General features: G+C 36.7%; 1 protein-coding gene across 1 annotated transcript in view; it reads left to right on the plus strand.

The window, feature by feature from the left end:
- agbl4 (AGBL carboxypeptidase 4) overlaps positions 1-19,474 on the plus strand; it is a 303,893-nt gene that overhangs the window by 198,466 nt on the left and 85,953 nt on the right. The window lies entirely within an intron of this gene.

The following is a 19,474-nucleotide window of genomic DNA, read 5'->3' on the forward strand; positions in this document are numbered from 1 at the left end:
TTTTCCACTGTCTGTGTTTTTGTGGTCTTTGTGGGTGGCATATTTAAAGCCTGACTACTGTTCAATGTACAAGAAATCATTATCATGAACCTTTATGTCTAAAAACTGGGTTTAAAGGATGGCTGACCCTTTAATATTGTCAATATTTTATTTTAAAAGTTTTGAATGGGGCGGGACATAGACCTGTCTCAATAAGCAATAAATCAATTCATCGCGTGATAAATTAAAATAAACTCAATCATTTCCTTTTGCATAATTTATGGTTTTTCTCTTTTCTTTCTTTCTAAAGAAACCTGGATGACAAAAGTCTTCAGTCTGGTGTTTTGGTCTCAACTAGATTTTGAATAACAATTCTCAGAGAGGCTTCATAATTCGTTTTAGTTATTATTTCAATTGTTTTGTTTATTTATTATGGACATTTAAAATGTCTTCCAATTCCAGCATTAAATTTTCAAAAGAATTAAAAGTTTATTGATCTGTTAGAGTGTGTTCTTGCATTATTATTATGTGGAAGTAGAGCGGGTGCCATAATCTACAGAAGCTGTTAGTCCTTGTCGCAGCTGTCCGTAGTTTGATTCTCGATCTTGGGACCTTTGCTGCTCGTCTTCTTCATTTCTCTCTCATTTCCTGTCTCACGACAGTCAATACAGGCCACTTCTGCCACAAAATACTTAAAAAAATATATCAGAATTTTATTAGAAACTTATAGGAACACACAAACTTTTAATACTTATTTGTCAGGCTTTGCCTGGACTGATACTTGTGTTGAAAAAAAAAATTTTCTCACTTAACCTTCGCTTTTATCATCTTCACAGTCAATATATACAAATATGGTGATCTGATTTAAGCCACGTATCTGCATTGCCTTCTTTGTGTCAATATTTAAGCAACAGACACACAACCTCTTCAAATCTCTCCTTAAACACCTGCTCGGTTTCTGTCACACCTTTAAGGAACCAGGTTCTGTAAAAGTAAAATAAAAATAGTTCTGTGTTACATGGCTTCTTTCTGAACTCACTTATGTCAAGGGATTATGTTAAGTTGTGAATTAAAGATGCTTTTACATCCAAATGTACATCTTTCCATTACTCTGAAATTCGTTGACATGCCTTCACAAAAATACCAGAGGTTTTGATGATTTGTTGAACATGCCCTGTTCTCAGTTTGCTTTTTACATAAATCACTCCTGCTCTACTATGTATTTATCTTGAGTGATGATGAGCAATACACGTTACTATGACAACTTCAAACAGTATTTGCATGAAGATAAGAAAAATGTTGTAATTATAACCATATTTTCCCCTGTACTTTAACAGATCTCGTTATGACTCAGCACACAAGCCTGTTGTTTTTGTTTTGTGCAAAGTAGTTTGAACTGTGTCCAATGTGCAGCTCAGAAACACATCATGCAGTCAGCCATGCATATGGTGCTTTAAGTTTGACTGAAAGTGAGAACATGTCACAAAGTAGCTGCTCAGTTAGAAATCGTTGCCAGCTTCTTAGAGAGGCAGCTGTGTGAGAGAGGGATCCACTGAGATGGAGAGCGAGGAGAAGTGGGGAGAAACAGATGGCAACGGCGAGGAAGATACCGAGACCCATATGTCTAAAGTATCTGGATGATCTAATATGCTTTGATTAGAATAATGCGTATGTGAGGCTCATGGAGACCCAGTTAATTTAGCATGTTTACGTTGCAGCTGTTCCTCAGGTCCAGGGCAGAGGCAACACTCAGCTGTGGCCTTGACTGTTTGACAGAGGGCAACAAGGAATTTGGGAAAATATGAGTTTGTAAGAGAATCAGAACAACAACTTCATCTCCAATTGTGAAGTGAGAAGGAAAAATGGGCTTAACCTCTTAATGTGATGGCTAAATAAACATGCTGTCTGATTAGGCAACTTTCTGTGAAATGGCAAAGTGGCTTTCAACAGATTTTTTTGCTATTTTAAAAAGGAATTGATCTTTCCTGCTTTTTCAGCCACTTATTTTTCAAGCTTTAGTTAGATAATGGTTAAAGTGTCTTGCCTTTGTTACATCTTGTTTTCATACTCATCTTAACTAAAGAAACATACTTACAGTATATAGGGATATTTTTAAGGCATAACTAAGACCAAAATAATTTATACCACTGGTAGAATTGGATTTAAAGTAATACTTTAACTTTGTCAATGTTTTATTTGTGACTGGAAGTAATTTTGATTTGATTCTGATCAAGAATCTGTGGAGGAAGCCAAAGATTAGGGTGATGGCACTTTTAACCCTAAACATTTTGAGCTCATCACTTATATAAATCATAAAAACTCCAGTGGAAATATGTAAAAATCTTTTCAGTAATAATAAGTTTTTATAGGATTTCTGTAACTCTGTAAAAAAAAAAAAAAATCGAAATTGGTACTTTTATGAAGGTTTACATTTGTATTATCTTTGGAATTCCTGTGTTATTTTTGGTTAGAATCAAACTTGTTTTGTTGAAAGATAATTTCAAATCTCCCCCCAAAAAATCCTTGAAAAATAATCATTTTCAGGTTAAGTGCAATGTTTACTATTTTGAGCTTGTCGTACCTCAAAAGATTGTGAGTCATATCAGAAGTGGTTCAGATCAAAGCCTTTTCCAGCCAAGCCATGTCTAAATCCTCTCCGCACTTTAAAAGAACCTGAATCTTTTTATATGGATCGATGGAGCTGATAACCTCCTCTGAAAGGGCACGCCATACTGCATACTGCCAGATGGCCAATCTTTGGAGTTTTGGTAGTTCAGAAAGTTTTAATATCTGAGATGTACTTGTCCTGGCACAGTTTCTCATGTGTCTGTATATGAGTCACTGATCCTGCAGAAATAAGTGAGTCACACTGATCTACCTCACAATGAAACATTTTCTACCTGTCTGGGTGAAAAGTTACAGCTCTTGTAATATTTTTGGAATTTATTTTTAAAGTGACTGTTTTTTGGAAATGTTTATTGGAACTGGAAGTTTGAATTGTACAATTTATAACATTATCTAAGTTTAATTTTTCTCAACAATTTAGTCTTATTTGTGTTTTATACTGTATTTATCTGATAATGTTATTCAAGCCTTAATGTGACTTTGGTCGAGAACCTCTTGATTTTATAATAGGAAAGAAAATATGCAACGTTATAACTTCTATTTTTCAAATCAATGAAAAATTTACTTTCACTTGAGTGAAACAAATGCTGAGTGTACACATCCATGTTTTATATTGGTACAAGTTGCAGTTTTACAGATGTGTACAGTGAATCTCTGGCTGAAATCCCTGATAATATGAGACTTCCTTTATACACACATGTAACTGCTTATTTTAATAGTTTGAACTCCAAATACAGCTTAATACACACGGTGGAGAGTTATTTCACACTAGCTTAGGAGCTAACATCCGAGGTGTTATGGATCTTCAGTCTTGGGTGGGTACAGCCAGTCACTGCCAAGGAAAACAAATGGTGCTCCTGGATTGTCTGGTTTGTAAATTCCAGCTGATGATGTGTCAAGTAGCATTGCATTTGTGAATAGCTACATTTTGTGTGAATTACATACTACAGAAAAAGCTGCAAATACTGAATTAAATGAAAATTCTCAGATCTGTCACCTCAAACAATTACTTTGATGTCCAATTTGCTACATTTTCCAACTGGACCAAAAATATTGTTCAACCATAGCTTATGAAAGTTGAACCTAACCAACTGGGAAAAAAACAACAACTCAACGATGGTTTAAAAAAGAAAAGAGGAAAATTTCATCATTGTAATGATGAAAATTTGTAACACATTATGTGATAAATTGATCCCGTGCTGGGCTGCGGATCCAGCCAGAATGTACTCCCTGCTTTTTTGCAGACACAACCAGAATAACCTGCAGAATTTTAAATGACTAATTTATAATCCATATTACTCGTGACTTTAATAACCTTTTAACCTGTGTGCTGTTGCACCGACTCTTCACAAAAATGTGTCAAGAATTTTACTTCAATAAGAACATAGATTAATTATTTCTTACCAACTATAGCATAGCTTATTATTATGTCATTATTAACATAATAAGTTAGTATTTTTAGTCTTTCTATTTTTTAGTCTCTCAATCCACAAATTACAAGTCTTTCTGAGTATGAGTGAAACTTCTGCATCAAAGCATTTCCATGTCAAATTTAAATGAATGAATCCAGTTCATCTTTTAGAAATTCTAACTTTTTATTTCAGTTCAGTGTGTGTGGCAAATACTTACAACCTACGAAAATACATTTTCACAATACAGAGCTAACTAACAACAAACTACTTTTCAGATACAACGGTTTAGGTTAGTACAGTGGCATGATTGTGCTCATCTTAGCTCTGTACTTTTTTGAAGCACGCTTCATGAGTTGACACCTGCCGTCAAAGAAAAGCAACTCCAGTTAAGCTGAAATAAAGTTCAACTGTAGTACCAGCTCGATTATATTATTTAGGAAAAGGTGTAACGTTTAGTGAGGTCGCAAAGGGTCACACAGAAGAAGTATACAACATGTTTTTAGATCATATGTGCTCCTTGACACAGTGAAGGGAGTCACCAGTAATTCAAGGAAATGACTTGTTGAACATTTTGAAATGTTCAACATGTTCTTCATGTAGAAAAAAACTCCTGTGTTCTCCATACGTAACAGTGTCATTAGACAGAATAAATATTGTTCAAAGGAAACTTGAATGAGTTGTGACAAAACCACCTGGACCAGAATTTCAAATGCGTTATTTGACCCAAATCAATTCAGGACCAGAGAAAGAACACCACATCCACAGTGAAAGAGGGTGGTGGAGCTTCACGCTCTGTCATTACTTTTCTGGTGACGAGACGCAGGTTTTTGTCAAAGTGGATAAAATTATGAATAGTTTGATGTGCAGGTGCAATATATTACACCTGCTTCAATGCAGGTGTAATATATTGCAAATTTAAGGAACAGATTGGCTTTTCTTTCATTTCTGCTGTATAATGGAGCCATGAATGCTACACCTTGCTCTCACATCCTTGATAGTTTTGAATGACAAATGCCCAACATGTTTGCATGCAATCACTGAATTTGCTTTCCTTTGTCTTTAATGCTTGACTTTGTTTGAAAGGCTTTGAAATGTTGGCATTGCAGCACTGCCATCATTCAAGGCTCAGTCTTCACCCTCCACACAGGATGAAATAGCTTTCTGAATATTTCTTTGTTAGAATCTCCTTTCTTTGGCTGCTGTGGAGCTCGGTGTGTGGGTGTGTGTGCTGCGTAAATGATTGCAGGCCATTTTTCAGCCTGTTGTTGTGCGGCCTTGAAGAGAGGTCTATTATATCCTTAACTTGGCAGACATATTTCATCCTGACCTGCTTTATTACTATTCATTGCAGGTGAACGGACATGCTTGCGCACACACTGGGAACACAGTAAAGCTTATTATGTTCCTGTATGAAAACCAGGTGATTGCCTTAAGAAGAGTGACTCTGATAGGGAGACACAGACAGGACAGCCTCTCTCTCTCTACCTACAGATTAAGGAGTTCTCGCTCCTTCGCTTCCTTTCTTCTCATCATCCCCACACCTGTCTTTCTCTCTCTGTATGATGCTTCGTTGTGCTTGATTGGCTCAGCAGCATTCTCGTTAGCCGCCGTTATTTATTAATGATCTTATTTAATCACATTGCTGTTGTTGTGTGTTAGCAGAAAAATGCTGGATTTTTTTCCCCCTCTGTACTCGATCCATCGTTACCTTTTCACCATCTTTTCATCACTGCATGGGCAGCAGTTGGAATCACAGGGTGTGAACAAACTAATAGGCTCTAGTGGCTTTATAACGCACTGTGTCCGAGAGGGAAAATCTGATTTGATGAGGATTCTGCCCCTGCTGTTCTGTTGGTCTCTGTTTCTAATGGTGTTCATTAGCTACTCTAAAGAATGAGTCACCCTTAAACATCTATTCGCACAGGATATAGCTGTAGAAAACTGAAATAAAACTAACTTACAGAAGGAAAGAAGTCACTGAAAAGCACTAGGTGGCTAACTTTATGTATATGTTCAAATAAAACCAGCATTTTATGTACATAGTATTGGTACCCTCTTTTTTTGTCTAAATCTGCTTAACGTTTCCTGTTTATTTGTTATGATTACCGAAATGCCAGAACAAAGAGGGAGAAAGATATTTTCAGATGTTTTCTTATTTCCTTTAAAATCAAAATTTCAATCATAACTTTTTCACAATAGTTTGAACTTTGTTCTATCTTTCTTTTTTTCTTTTTTTTTTTTTAAAGTAAAATTTAAGGGACAGCTTGTTTGCTCTCACCTTTCCATCTCTACCCACAAATTTTCTGTTGGATTAAGATCAGAGTTTTTTTGATGGACACTCAAAAACATTGACTTTGTTATCCGTTGTGACTAATTTGGTGAAATGCTTTGTATTACTAATCTGTAACTGCCTCCTTATATTTTGACATACCATTTCTTAGTATTTGTTGTATTTCTCAGTATTTCTTAGGCTTGCATGTTCCTTTAGCCTGGTAAAATCCCCTTATTCTAAACTTTGCACATAACGTCTGGATCCTTGACTTTTGAGAAATGATTAGTTGCTAGAGGCGTGGCAGAAGTTTTAAGTGATTGGATCTGATTTTACCCAGTGGTAGACATTTGGCTATGATATATGTAATGCAGCAGCTGCATGAAGCATGCAGTATAAACTTCCACATGGGGAGTTAGACCACGTCATCTTTGCTAGCAATAAGATGTCTTATGCATTCCTCTTGCTACAACTTTAATTATTCAATATTTTGAAGTGTGGCCAATATGGAATGAATGGCTTCATTCACTTCCTCCACTGCCATTGTCTACAACCACATACATATGTAGGCAGACTACAATTCTTTAACAGCGCAGAAAATCGACATCATTGTTCACAACTCCTCCTTCTGCTCACTGGTTGGTCCAGTTGAAATTCTGCTGGAGGAATTCAGCTCAATAGGAGAAATCCTAGACTGGTTTCGAGAGATAAAGGAACCAGACTTGTGTGTCCATCTGATAATGCAGAGGTATTAGCTCATCTGCTTTGACAAGCATATGACCTAATATTGACCCATTCTTTTCAGCTTTAACAGCTTCAACTCCTCTGGGAGGTTTAGGAAGGTTTTATGCAATTTTTAACTATATTTCAGAAGCTCATCAGACACTGATCTTAGATGAGAAATCTCTGCTCTAGTTTATCCTGAGCGGGACCACCCAGTCCATGTCTTCCAGGTCTTCACTCATCTATGTCTTTTTGGGCCTTTCTTTCTGTACTGTTGCACACTGATGTTGGAACCAGATGGAGAGTTAATCCTAATACACTGGGAGCAAGAACGTCTCCAAAATGTCTTTCTTTGCTGAAAAATTCAGACCTTCCTTCACTCAAACTAAGGATGAGAACTGAAAAACAGCAAGGCAACGTAACCACCTCTCCAATGAATGTAATACTTGACACAAATCTATCAAGTAATTGCTTCAGCAATTTTCTGTATCAGTTGAGTAGTTGTTGGCTCCCTACACACTATGCTTCAACATCTGCAGTTTCTGTTGTTCCCAGTTGGTCACAATTTGAGATAGTATAGCTAAAAGTTGAATCTGGGATAGTTAGTTGTGTAGAAATTTCCCAAATAGTCCTATCTCAGTACCACTTTGGAATTCACTCATCTCCTGAATGAACAAAGTCTTTTACAAATATTTATAAGCAACCTCTGTGTGCTGCGACATGTGAATTCATTGATTTGGATAGGTTAGCATATACATTTGGCAACATAGTGTATGTCACCAAAAATGCATGTTTCCTTTTATGTATGGCTAGCAAATGACAAGACCCTGTTGATCTGTTTAATTAATAGCCAGTTTCATTGGTTGAAAAGCTAACTGGAGCATGAAAACTCTCTGGAAAGTGTTAATATTCTCCACACATGCCATAGGACTAATACTTGCAAACACTGATAAAAAGCCAAAAAAAAAAAAAAACACACACACTGCATCTCTACCCTCCCTCCTTCTCATTTCACACAAAGTTGCACACACACTCCCACACGCAGACCCACTCAAACCTCACTCGGCCCTCTTTAATTGGACACTTGAGCAGCGCACGACTGCATCTGGCTCCTGTTGAACACAGCCTGACATTTCAGACTGCTGACCTTTCCAGCCTCGCCACAGCTAAATAATGATTAGTCCTGGCAACTGTTCCACCGCAGCACCATACATGTACAAATAACACACGCTCACAGGTGCAAACTGCACAAAGCAAAACAACAGCAGCACCTGCACTGGAGCCTTTGTCTTTTCACAGTGAGAAAATGGGGTGCAGACATTGATTTGAGAGGTCATTGTCATTCTTTCGGTTTATCGATTAGATTGTCCTTTTCCATATCTGCTGTGAGCACCCAATAATGTGTTGTTCTAAATTAACTCTGCTTGCCTCTGTTTAGTTTCACTTTCCCCCTTTATGCACGCTTAGCATACAGTGGAGAAAAAAAAGGTCAATCATATTCATGAGATCTGCGCCGATTGGAGAGGATGGTTGTGTCTTGAGTGTGTGTGTAGGCGGGCGTGGGCGTGTGTGTGTGTCTACACACTAGCCTTCTTACTTTTGGGTATAGGCGCAGAAGCATGCAGTGCATGTGTTTAAAGCTATAAAGTAGCATGGAGATAATAGGCAGTCCTCAGATCTCCTGCAGTCTTTTTTTCTGCCTTTCATTCAGTCTTTGTATCTCCTTTCCCCTGCTGATTCCATCAGATCAGAATAGAAATATTCTTCATTAAAGCTTTTCTCTTTTAAAGATGTGTTTTGTGTTTAATGCATGTTTTCCTCAAGGGAAAACCCATCACTGAGGTCAGAAGCCACATTCTGACCTATATTTGAATTTGAGATAAATAGATTAAACATATTTTAATGTAGTAATATTCTAACTTGAGTTAAAACAACTTTCTTAGACTATTATAGTTCTCACAATGAGGGCTTACATCTGCTGCAGTACATAAATGTGCTAATTGAAATGCATGTCTTCCTACTGGATGTTCAGACACCAGCTGCTTGTCTTTAGGACAGAAAAAGGCTAAGGAGGTACGTTGTAAATGTCCAAAATGTTCATGGTTGATTGCCACAGCATCACAACACATCTTTGAGCCAATTTGAGATTGTTAAAATCTGTTTAAATTTAGAAGCAGCATATTGTAGCACATGAACTCTAAAGCAAAACATGGATAAAACCTTCAAAACACTTACTGATTAACCACAATAGCTTAAATATGAAGTTCTTCTTTTACTTAATTTGCCACTTGGTAAAAATAAAAAAATATGTTTAACAGGCACTGGTTGACCACATCTTTAGTAAAACTCAAAAACAATACCTCTTTAAACAGTTCAGCTATATATGTTTGATAATGTTGAATAATTCTGGTTTTCTACATAGAAAAGGTGCTGTATAGTAGTGTAATAATGAAGGACTGCTCTAAATATTGCCTTAACTTTTCTGTTACAGCTGTTTTGTCACAATTCTACAAACTAATTTTCCTATCAGAAACAAAACAAAAAAAGACACTAAAAAGATTGTGTAGTGTGGCCCCAGATTTGTTTTATAATTGATTCAATTTTGTTAAAATTGCTGTTAGTTTATTGTAGGCAAGTTGTTAAAGACAGCAGTACAGTGGAGTAATAAAAGCTCTCTCTTAGCTGAGCCACCATTTTTTTTCTACCCCTGAGTGCGAACATTTAACATAGAAAATATTAATGAACATTTCTTAATAACGAACATTGCAAGTGATTTAATTTTAGTGATTTTGCTCAGGATGCGCTCAGTGTTGTCATGCTGAGAACTAGACTTGACGCCCTAAAATTCTCAAAATACACTCTTACCATTAAATTGAACAGGGATAAAAGTCTGATCCAGGGATATGCTTTCACTGGAATATGAGATACAATAGGGGGTTTCATACCAGGTTAGCTCTTAAAATTTCTCAGATCGCCAGGAGGGGCAACAGTTAATAAAAAGCACACTATTAGGAATATAAGGAGCTGTAAAAAATGGTTGGGGCTCAGCTTAGTTGTCTTGTTATTGTCAGCTAAATCAACCCCCTGAAGCTAAAAACAAATCTAACCCATTTTTTTGCCACTATAGTGAAAATAAAGCACCTCTTTTATTTTCATTTGTTTTAAGTGCAGAGATAATTTTATTTCCTTGTATCCCGACTTCATCTTTCTCTTTGATGTCTCATCATCACTTTCACTCTTAAATTTTGCACGATGTCTGCTTGAAAACAGCATAGTTGTCGGTTACTTTGAACTAAATTACCCTGACATGTAAACATTGCTAATGCATTGTTTTATACAATTTCTCAACCAATATCTTTCTATCACTCTTAGATAAAATTCTCAGCCAAACAAAAACATTCATCTGTTACATCTATACATCTTTACATCTATGTCTGTGTTTGTAGTAGTTATAGTAGCACCATTGCTTTTCATAGGATGTATATTTCTATGTCTGTGCTAATTGCATTGAGGTTTGTGTCATTGCTTCTGCAGGAGCTGCTTGTATTAACTTCTGAAACCTTATGAAATACAGACTCTTCAAGTCGGTGTCATTATTAACTTTACTTTGATAGAAAAAGATGTCTGTGTCAGTGCATTAATCTTTGTTTCTTCTTCCTGCAGTTAGATGGAAAGTTATCCCCTTGTGTGTTAGAGGCTTTTTTTTGTTGTCTAGACTTTAATCAGCTGATCTTTATCAGCCAGACCAATTCCCCTTTGAGTTTAGATAAAATGGGGAAAAAAACCATACATTTATTCATTAAGCTTTCATTTCCTATTCATTTACACATCTTTTTGTAAAAACACATTTTAAAGTTAAGAAAAGCAAAGATCTTGATATAGAAGTTGCCGTTTTATTGCACTTTTTACCCATCCTTGCTGTATAATGTTCAGTTTCCCATTTATACTGGTCATTATTTTGTGGCTAGTTTGAAATCTCTTTTCTTATGTATAATTTTGCTTCCAAATGCATTTCTATTTCTGACCTGTAATTCATTAATAGCATTCTTAATGTTTCTTTTCTTGCCTTCCTGGCCCAAGCAGTCATTAATGTTTGGGGCAGATATGATGTCACACTGTGTGAGAGAGCAGTCAATGTGAAACAAAAGGTCTTATAATGGAAAACAATAACTAAATGGATAAGAAGTTCAGATTTTAAAATATGGTTTATTTAAATATATTTTTAAAATAAAATATATGTATTTTATTTAATATTTAATACTTAATTAACTTGCATATGGCCTTCAACTAGCTAGAAAAATATCAGATATTTAACTTCTGATCAGGCGGTCCCCAATTGAAGATGATCAACCTAACATTTGTCATTTTTTGATCATTAGCCAATTTCCAGGTACATTTTTATAATAATAATTTATCAGGACACTGTTGTGTTGATTTGAGTGATTTGTAACTTCAAAATGTTTTGTTTGTTCAAAATTTAAAATTTTCATAAATATATATTTTAAGTAATTTACAAAAACAAAACTCCATATCATCCACCACCCAAAGATTTATCTTCAACAAAAAAACAGGAGACAGGAGACGTGTAAACATTGTGTATTTTCTTAAATACACAATGTTTACACGGCAGAACATACAAAATTGTGATAGTTTCACACTATAAAAGTTGAAAGAAAGATTCCTGCAGACACCGAGTATTGTTGAGTTGTGTGTCCCTCCATTATCCTGTGCTGAACATAAACTGTCTCTCATAGCTAACTATAATTTCAACCTACAGAAACGAAAGAAGTAGAAGGTGAAAGAGACAAAAAAGAAAAGACTTAGGTGGTTCCAAAAAAATAGGTTGGGGTAAATCACTACACACTGATCAGATCCTGAATAAAACAGCAAAACATCACAGCTGGCTGGAGGAGAACCAGCACCTCATCCAGCAAAGACCCAAACCCAAAAGCCAAAATCTTCTTGTACTTCTTTGGGCCATAAATAAAACTTCAGTAGAATAGCTCTGGCTAATCTGTGCCCTGAACTGCAACCGCGGATTGTAGAACCCTCCAAAATTAAAAACTGATTCCAAACACTATTTTAGTTGATTCAGATTTTTTGATGTTATCCACCTGCTGGTTCACAGAACTTAGCTGAGGAATAATCTCTGAATGGTCGTTATAGATGCTGTTTTGTTTCCCTTTTGTACACATGTAGAGATGTGGATAGCTATTAAGGCAAGAATGAAAGTATTTATATGAAAAATAGCTATCAGCCTTTTGTGTAAATGAACAGCTGTGAAAACAACACTTCCCATTACTTGCACTAATTATATCCTTTCTTGGTAAATTTGCATATTTTATCTCCCTCCTCCTCATTATAGGGAACCATGCTTCCATTTTGATGTAGTAAAAAAAAAACATTAAAAAAAATACAAAAGATGGATAGATGGGAGGGTGGGGGCAGAGGATGGGAGACGGGTGCACGCTGCCCACCTCATATTGAGTATTTTCCAGTTGATTTTGTTGAAGCTTTCTCAACAGCGTAGCTAAATAAGCAGCAGCATGCTAATGAATGGAGAACGAGTGTGATAATTTACCAAAGAATGGAGGACTGTGAGAGATAGGAGTCGGAGAGGAGAGGGGGAGGATGGGGCGGGGGTGTTAGAGGCAACAGACTGCTGAAAATATGTATTTTCAAACAATTATTTAACACCTGTCACCCGTCTATATGCCTGATGGTTCTTTTCTGTCAAGCCTATATTCATAATACTTAAAGTAAATATTCCCTGTGTTGCAAATGTGGTAATTTCACGGACTGTACACACAGCCGGCCATGTGTTTCATGCTTTTCCATGCATAAAAGGGAGAGAGAGAGGCAGAGAGCGTTTAACTGAGAGGACACTGAAATGACAATATACTTTAGAGGCGCAGACTGTTCGTCCTCCTTCTAAAAGGACGATGTGATGGAGGCAGTAAACAGTCTGTGTGCCGGCTGTGGGCTCTGAGATTATTTCTTTGTCACCAGCAGAGCCACCAGTGTTGCTAAGCACTGCTGTGGAGAAAATCCTCCAAGAGAGGACTGATTGGATTTTTGTTCCAGGGAGCCTTTTGTGTTAGCAGCATAGGGACTAGATAATAGAGGTTGATGCCACTTGGTCTCTGTGTTACGGCTGAAGGATTGAGTTTTTTTTGGACTCTTGAATGTGTGTGTGTAGAGGTACAATGTCAGTCCTAACAGCTACTGGATCAATATTTGCAGTCTTTTGCATCATCTTAGCTCTGGAGCCCCTAGGATGCTAATTATCACAACATTTGGGCACTTGGCTAACAAACTTTTTTCTGTGAAGGAAAACTTAGTACAAACTTTAAGGAAAATGTGTCAATTTTCTGAAGAAAAGAAATGCTTCAGATTTGGGAGGTTTTTTCTTCTCTTCATAATTGGATTTGAGTATCTGCACTTAAACACAGAATCTACCTGACCTGAAGTTTTTCATTCTATGTTCCTCAATCACTATTAGATCTGTGTACATATCCTCAACTATTCAAAAGAAAATTAATAATCATCAGGATATTAATGAATCTAACTGACTTTCTGTGGGCAGTCAGGTCAGACTTTATCTTCAACAAATTAATAGCAGACAGAAAACAACCTCCACAGCCTCTGTTTTAGTCCCTTCAATCCTGGAAATTCTTCAGCACGCCGTGTCCTCTTGCTTGTCTTGTTTGTGTCTGAATGACTTTGTACTGACCTCTGTTGGAGACAAAGGAATGATACAGATGTATATGTTTTTTACTGTCCAGTCATTCCTTGTGTTTGAATTTTGGCTGTTTTTGGAAACATTTTTTACTGGACATGTTTCTGTGGCAGAGAAAAGGAGGCACAGTTGTAAAGCTTTGTGCCTCGGGCCTTACAAATGCTGCAGCTGACATAACAATGATGCACAATACACCAAAGGAGATGCATGGCTTGTGACACACTATGCATTCAATTCATACCCTTTACACTACAGCATATTGTGTCACATTCAAAAACTTAAGTGTCTCAGAGAAATTGTGAATGAAAGGCCAACATAAAGTAGTTGTTTTCAAAAGCTGGTATTAGAGGGAAAATGACTAATTACTTTATTTTTTCCTAATCAAGCTTTGGACAATGTGCAGTGTATTTCTTTTTTGACCCCCTTACTGTGATACCTCTAAATAATATTCAGTGCAACTTAGTTGTTTCAGAAATCAGCTAAATAGTAAATAGTCCACTTGTGTGTAAATGATCTCAGGATGAATTCTGTTTTTTTTTTTCTTCAGAGAGCAGAGAGATCAGAAACAAAGATGTGGAGAAGTTTAAATCACTGTTAGGTTAACAATAACCCAACCAGTGAGCACCTTATTAAATTCAGATCATTTTATCATTTCAAAATGAACAGATTATGGCAATTGCTGTAAACCTGCGAAGAAATAAGTGTCCACCTAAACCGATAGACAAGCAGAAATCAGAAAAGTATTCAGATGCCTGCAGTAACTCTGTAGATATCCACAGCTCAGATGAGAAATATGTTTACAGGAGCATTATTAGTCATCCACAACTGTGTTTTATGAGAGAACTGCAAGAAGAAAGCAATTGTTGTGGAAAAAGCTAAAAAAAAAAAGACAAACTTGTACTTTCCCACATGCCATGCTGGGCCCTCAGCAAAAGACATTGGTCTGTAATGATGAGTTCAAGACTAAAGTTTGTATGGGTATGGATACACTTTGTATTTGAGAAAAAAGTTATCAATTCATTTAGGCTTAAGAGAGGAACCAAATTTTTGGCTGGAAAATAAACTTTTAAAACAAATGTTGGCGATTGATTTGCTTTTCTTAGACACAGAAGTCGCAACAGATTCACTCTGTATAAGTGAATCTGTACAGGTGAATCAATCTTCACCTCCTCCAAGTCTACCGTTAGATGAAGCAGTGATTCCGTGTAGGGATTTGAGATCAGAGACCTTGTCTGTCCTTGACTTCAGTTTGTGTGTGTTCCTGCTTGCATGGTGGTCAAATACGGGCCATTAGTTGTCAAATCACATTGCCCCTCAGTGTGCCCCCGCCCCTTATCATCCAATCCCCCACCCAGCTTAGCCCACACAGATCTCCAATCACCCCAGTGAGAAGCAAAAGCAAACTGCTGGTTGGCCCCGATTTTATCCGCTATTATCTGTCAGATGCTGCACACCTTTGAGCTTGGCTACCCCTCTGGATGACGAGCGTTTTGTGGTCGCCGGTCCAATCCCAGCGGCTCCCTGCTGTCAGCAATGGCAGCGGAAAAGAGAAGGTCTCTGGCTGCTGGCGTCTCTGTCTGACAGCCTCCTTGGAGGAAGAAGTAAGAGAAAAAAGGAAAAGGTAGCAAAAAAAAATGGCATTAAGATGAACAGCATCCTAACACACCAAAGCTGCCCACGATACATGTGCTGCAGGTCTCCTGGCTTCCAGATAAGTGAAGATTAGAGAAGAGACGGTGGGAAAGATTTTACAAAATTCTTTCTAAAACTTGGTGGCAGCTTTGATACTTTCCGAACTTCTCCTGATTTGTTTGACATTTTTGTTGGAAACATAGAAAGGAAAGAGATGGATGTTTTTTACCACAAAGAAGGCGTTTTTTTTATACAGGTTTAATTCTTGTCTGTATCCTGTGGTCGATTGTTGACTGCATAAATAACAGTTTTGCAAGTTTTCTATCTAGTTAGCAGAGAATAACAGTCTGGTGACAGTGGTGGGATCAATACAGGTCTGTAGCAGGAGGTAAAGCGGCCCTAATGAACTGAATTGATTGGTGCTGAAATATGATCAGTATTTCTCTGGTGGTCATTATGTCCCTTATGAAGAAGATCAATGCCTCTGGGGTGAATCACTAAGTATCCACAGCATGGCAGAGGGGCCACTGCTGATGCTCTTCTAAATACATATTGAAGGATTTATTCACTGAGTCTGTGCCTCTGTTTCAGTTAAAGGTTTGTTTTCAGGCCCTGCCGCCGCAGTGCCTGCTGTGCTCGTGTGAGGCAGTGGTGTTCATTTCATGGACTATCACTTTTTAAATTGGTGAATGCTTTCTTCATGGCTGATTAGGAAATCTTGAACACCTAATTAAGAGGCATAATAAGCAAAAGTCTGGGATGCCTTTGAATAAGGCTGAAAAATGGACGGTAAACAGTAGTGATGGATTCTGAAAGTGAACTCATCATCTTGAAACCAGACAAGCACGTCTTCATGTCGCAGCAAACTCAGAGGATCCGTCGGGAAAGTTCTCCCTGCACGATTTTTCATCCTCGTCGTTAAATGATGGTTTTGTCTCACTGCTAGGTCTGTTTGCAACCTGCCTGGCTGAGTGCCTGTCATGCCAACAATCCTCACGCACCCACCTGTACCAGCATCTGTCTGGTCTGCAGACTGGAACAGGTGCTTTCTCTCCATCAGCTCTCTCACATTGTACACTTCATGATCACTTTCAAGCACTGTACTCAGATCTGAGACTTTATCTTACACTTCATTTGTCTGTTTTTTGTCTCTCATGCGACGCATACAGGCGTTGTTAACTTCAGCTGTGCTTCCATCTGTCCGTCTGTCTGCGGGAACTCTTTATGATTCCAGTCACAAGGCTGCAATGATGACGTGTGTCTAATTTCATCATCGGCATCATTACGGCTATTATCCCATGTCTCCCTTTAATGCAGGCTAATGGATGACCAATAAAGATAGATGAGCCTGGCAGTGTGGAGCTAATAGACAGGACATGATGTCTGGCTTCTGTCCTGACTCGAGCTTTCAGCCGATCAACTTCCTCACGCAGATAAGGCTGCTCAATTTTTATCTTTAGTTGCTGCTCGCGTTTTAATGAATAGCTTTATCATCGGCTAATTAGCATGCCAATATTTTAGAACAAAATAAGAGTGGATTTTTTTTTTTGTGCATGACTAATTATTGAAAACGGAGCATTCGGGGTTTAGTAAATGAACAGCAGCTGGGAATTTAATTCACGTAATGGAGAAAAACAAACACACAACACAAAAAGAGCACACAGCATCTGACATTTTGAGTGTCTTTCATTTTGGCAGGGAATGGAATTTCCATTTGATGAAAATCTTCTAAATAACCAAATGCGGGAAGTATTAATTGCTCAAAAATTAAGCCACTCTATGACAGCTTGTGTGTTATAAGATATTTGAACCTATGGATATTTAATAAATAAATATATATGTATGTATATATATATACATATATATATATATATATATATATATATATATATATATATATATATATATATATATATATATATATATATATATATACAGAAAATTTGCAATTAATAAATTAAAACTGAACAAAACCTTTCAAAGAAAAATTTGTGAAATATAAGTAAATAGATTGACAAGGTATATCTTGGACACTTTTGATGGCTAATATACTCAAGTATATACGTGGCACATTTTGTTTTCCCTGTTTTGGTTGGACATTTTGGTTGGTGTGCTCCTGAGTGTTGAAGTGAGAGTGAACTTCATGGTATCTAATCGACTATTTAATTCCTTCGTGAAGAAAACTGAATCAGCTTGTGAGCTTGTTAAGGGGACTTAATTGTTAAGGGGACTTAAGATTTTAAATAATTTAAAATCAGTGATTCCACTGTATGTAAAATAGTAAACAAGTGGAAGAGTACATTCAAAACTGCCACCATGCCCAGAACTCTCACCAAATAAATTCACCCTGAAAGCAAATTGACTCAGTAAGATGGTAAAGAAACTTCCTCAAGTGTCACCTTCCTAGGACTTACAGCAGCCTCTTGCCCCTTTACTGTTGCAGTTTACATTGTCATTTCCTTTGTGGGGTTAACAGTGTTTGTCTTTTTTTCCTTATTCCAAAATGTTTACATTTACATTATATTTTTTATCATCTTATTGTTGAATATGCTGCATAACTCACATGACTCGGTCCGTTTAGATTGAGTTGAATTTCATATTTCACCCTTTCTACCCTTGATTCAGCGTGTGAATATGTGTGTGAATGCGTGAATGACTGAATGCAGTGTAAAGTGATTTGAGGTCCTTTGGACTTGATAAAATTAAAGCGCTATACAAGTACAAGCAATTTACTATTTGATGTAGCCTTTGTAATTTTGTTGTACTTGCAGGAAGTCTTGCTTCTATAAAATGACAGTAAAGGCTTTTTATTATTTTGTATTCATAAACAGGCTCCCTAATTTCTGCAAAATTGTATTTCTCTCAAAGAGAAGTTCATAATTTCATGTTTCTTCAGGTTATTTTCTTACAGTTCTAGATGTTGGGTAAAAACACCAATTTGTTACCTCTATAAATATGAAAAATACAAAAAATAAATATATATATACCTTCTGTGATTGTAATTGAATGTGTTCAGTTATAAAACTTCAACTACATGACCACTGCTCAAAACAACCTAAATTGCAAAAATAAATAAGACATTTAGAGTAATTAAATCAACATTTTCGTTTTGTTTTTGAAACTCTCTTGTATATCTGACTCTTGGACCTGTTACACAGCACAGTGAACAAACATCATGAAGAAGTTGGCATTTGAAACTGGAATAATCATAACTAAATAAATGCCTGAAACCACAAAACACATATCAGAGAAAGGCAGAAAAAACCTCTATATTGTTCTGCATCAGTTGCTTTTCAATTACAGCAGCCGAAGCAGAACGAAATTGTTAGTGTCATTTATCGACTGTGGTGCCCTCTATTAGAGTAACAACTGAGAGAAATCCATCCTGTTGTAGAAACCACCTGGCTGTCTTACAATAACAAAGAGTTCATTTCTGTCAGCTGTCTTTAAGTGTTTTGCGTGTGATACAAGGGACAGATGAGGAGCAGGAACCACATGAATGAACACAGGGACCAATCACATCTAATTGGGCAGGTAATCATCCTGGGAACTTTTCTCACTGAAGTTCCATTACATGGTTCCCTTAGAAGACAAACTGAGAGGTAATTGGTGTCCAGATAGATTATTTTTAATGACTCCTGAGTTTGAAATGTCCTCTCTGATCACTAAAATTATTTGATGTTTTTAGAGAGGACATTTTATCAAAATTTCAGCTGGTTTCGCACATTGTACCCCAATTGGTTCTAAATCTACGCTGTTTGAAAGAGCTTGGAATTATATTTGAGCATTTTTATGTCCATAACGAAAATGAGCAAAAGTTAATTATAGGGTAATGTTTGTATTTCCAAAAATTATTGCTCGTTCTATTATCTAAAAAATTCAAATGTGCATTTTTAAACACATTTAAGTTTAACCCACATAGGTTCATTAATCATTTTGCTGAAAACCTGCAGACAAATGCAGTTATATAAAAATAAAAAGAGTCATTTTATTTTATTGTTTCAGTCTGATTGGACATACCTGCAGTTCTTAAACAGGGTCCACTTTAGTTGGGAAACAAAACATGAAAACTTTTGTGACTTTTTACTATCTGTA

Source organism: Xiphophorus hellerii, chromosome 9, assembly GCF_003331165.1.
Source record: "Xiphophorus hellerii strain 12219 chromosome 9, Xiphophorus_hellerii-4.1, whole genome shotgun sequence".
NCBI classification, from domain to species: domain Eukaryota; kingdom Metazoa; phylum Chordata; class Actinopteri; order Cyprinodontiformes; family Poeciliidae; genus Xiphophorus; species Xiphophorus hellerii.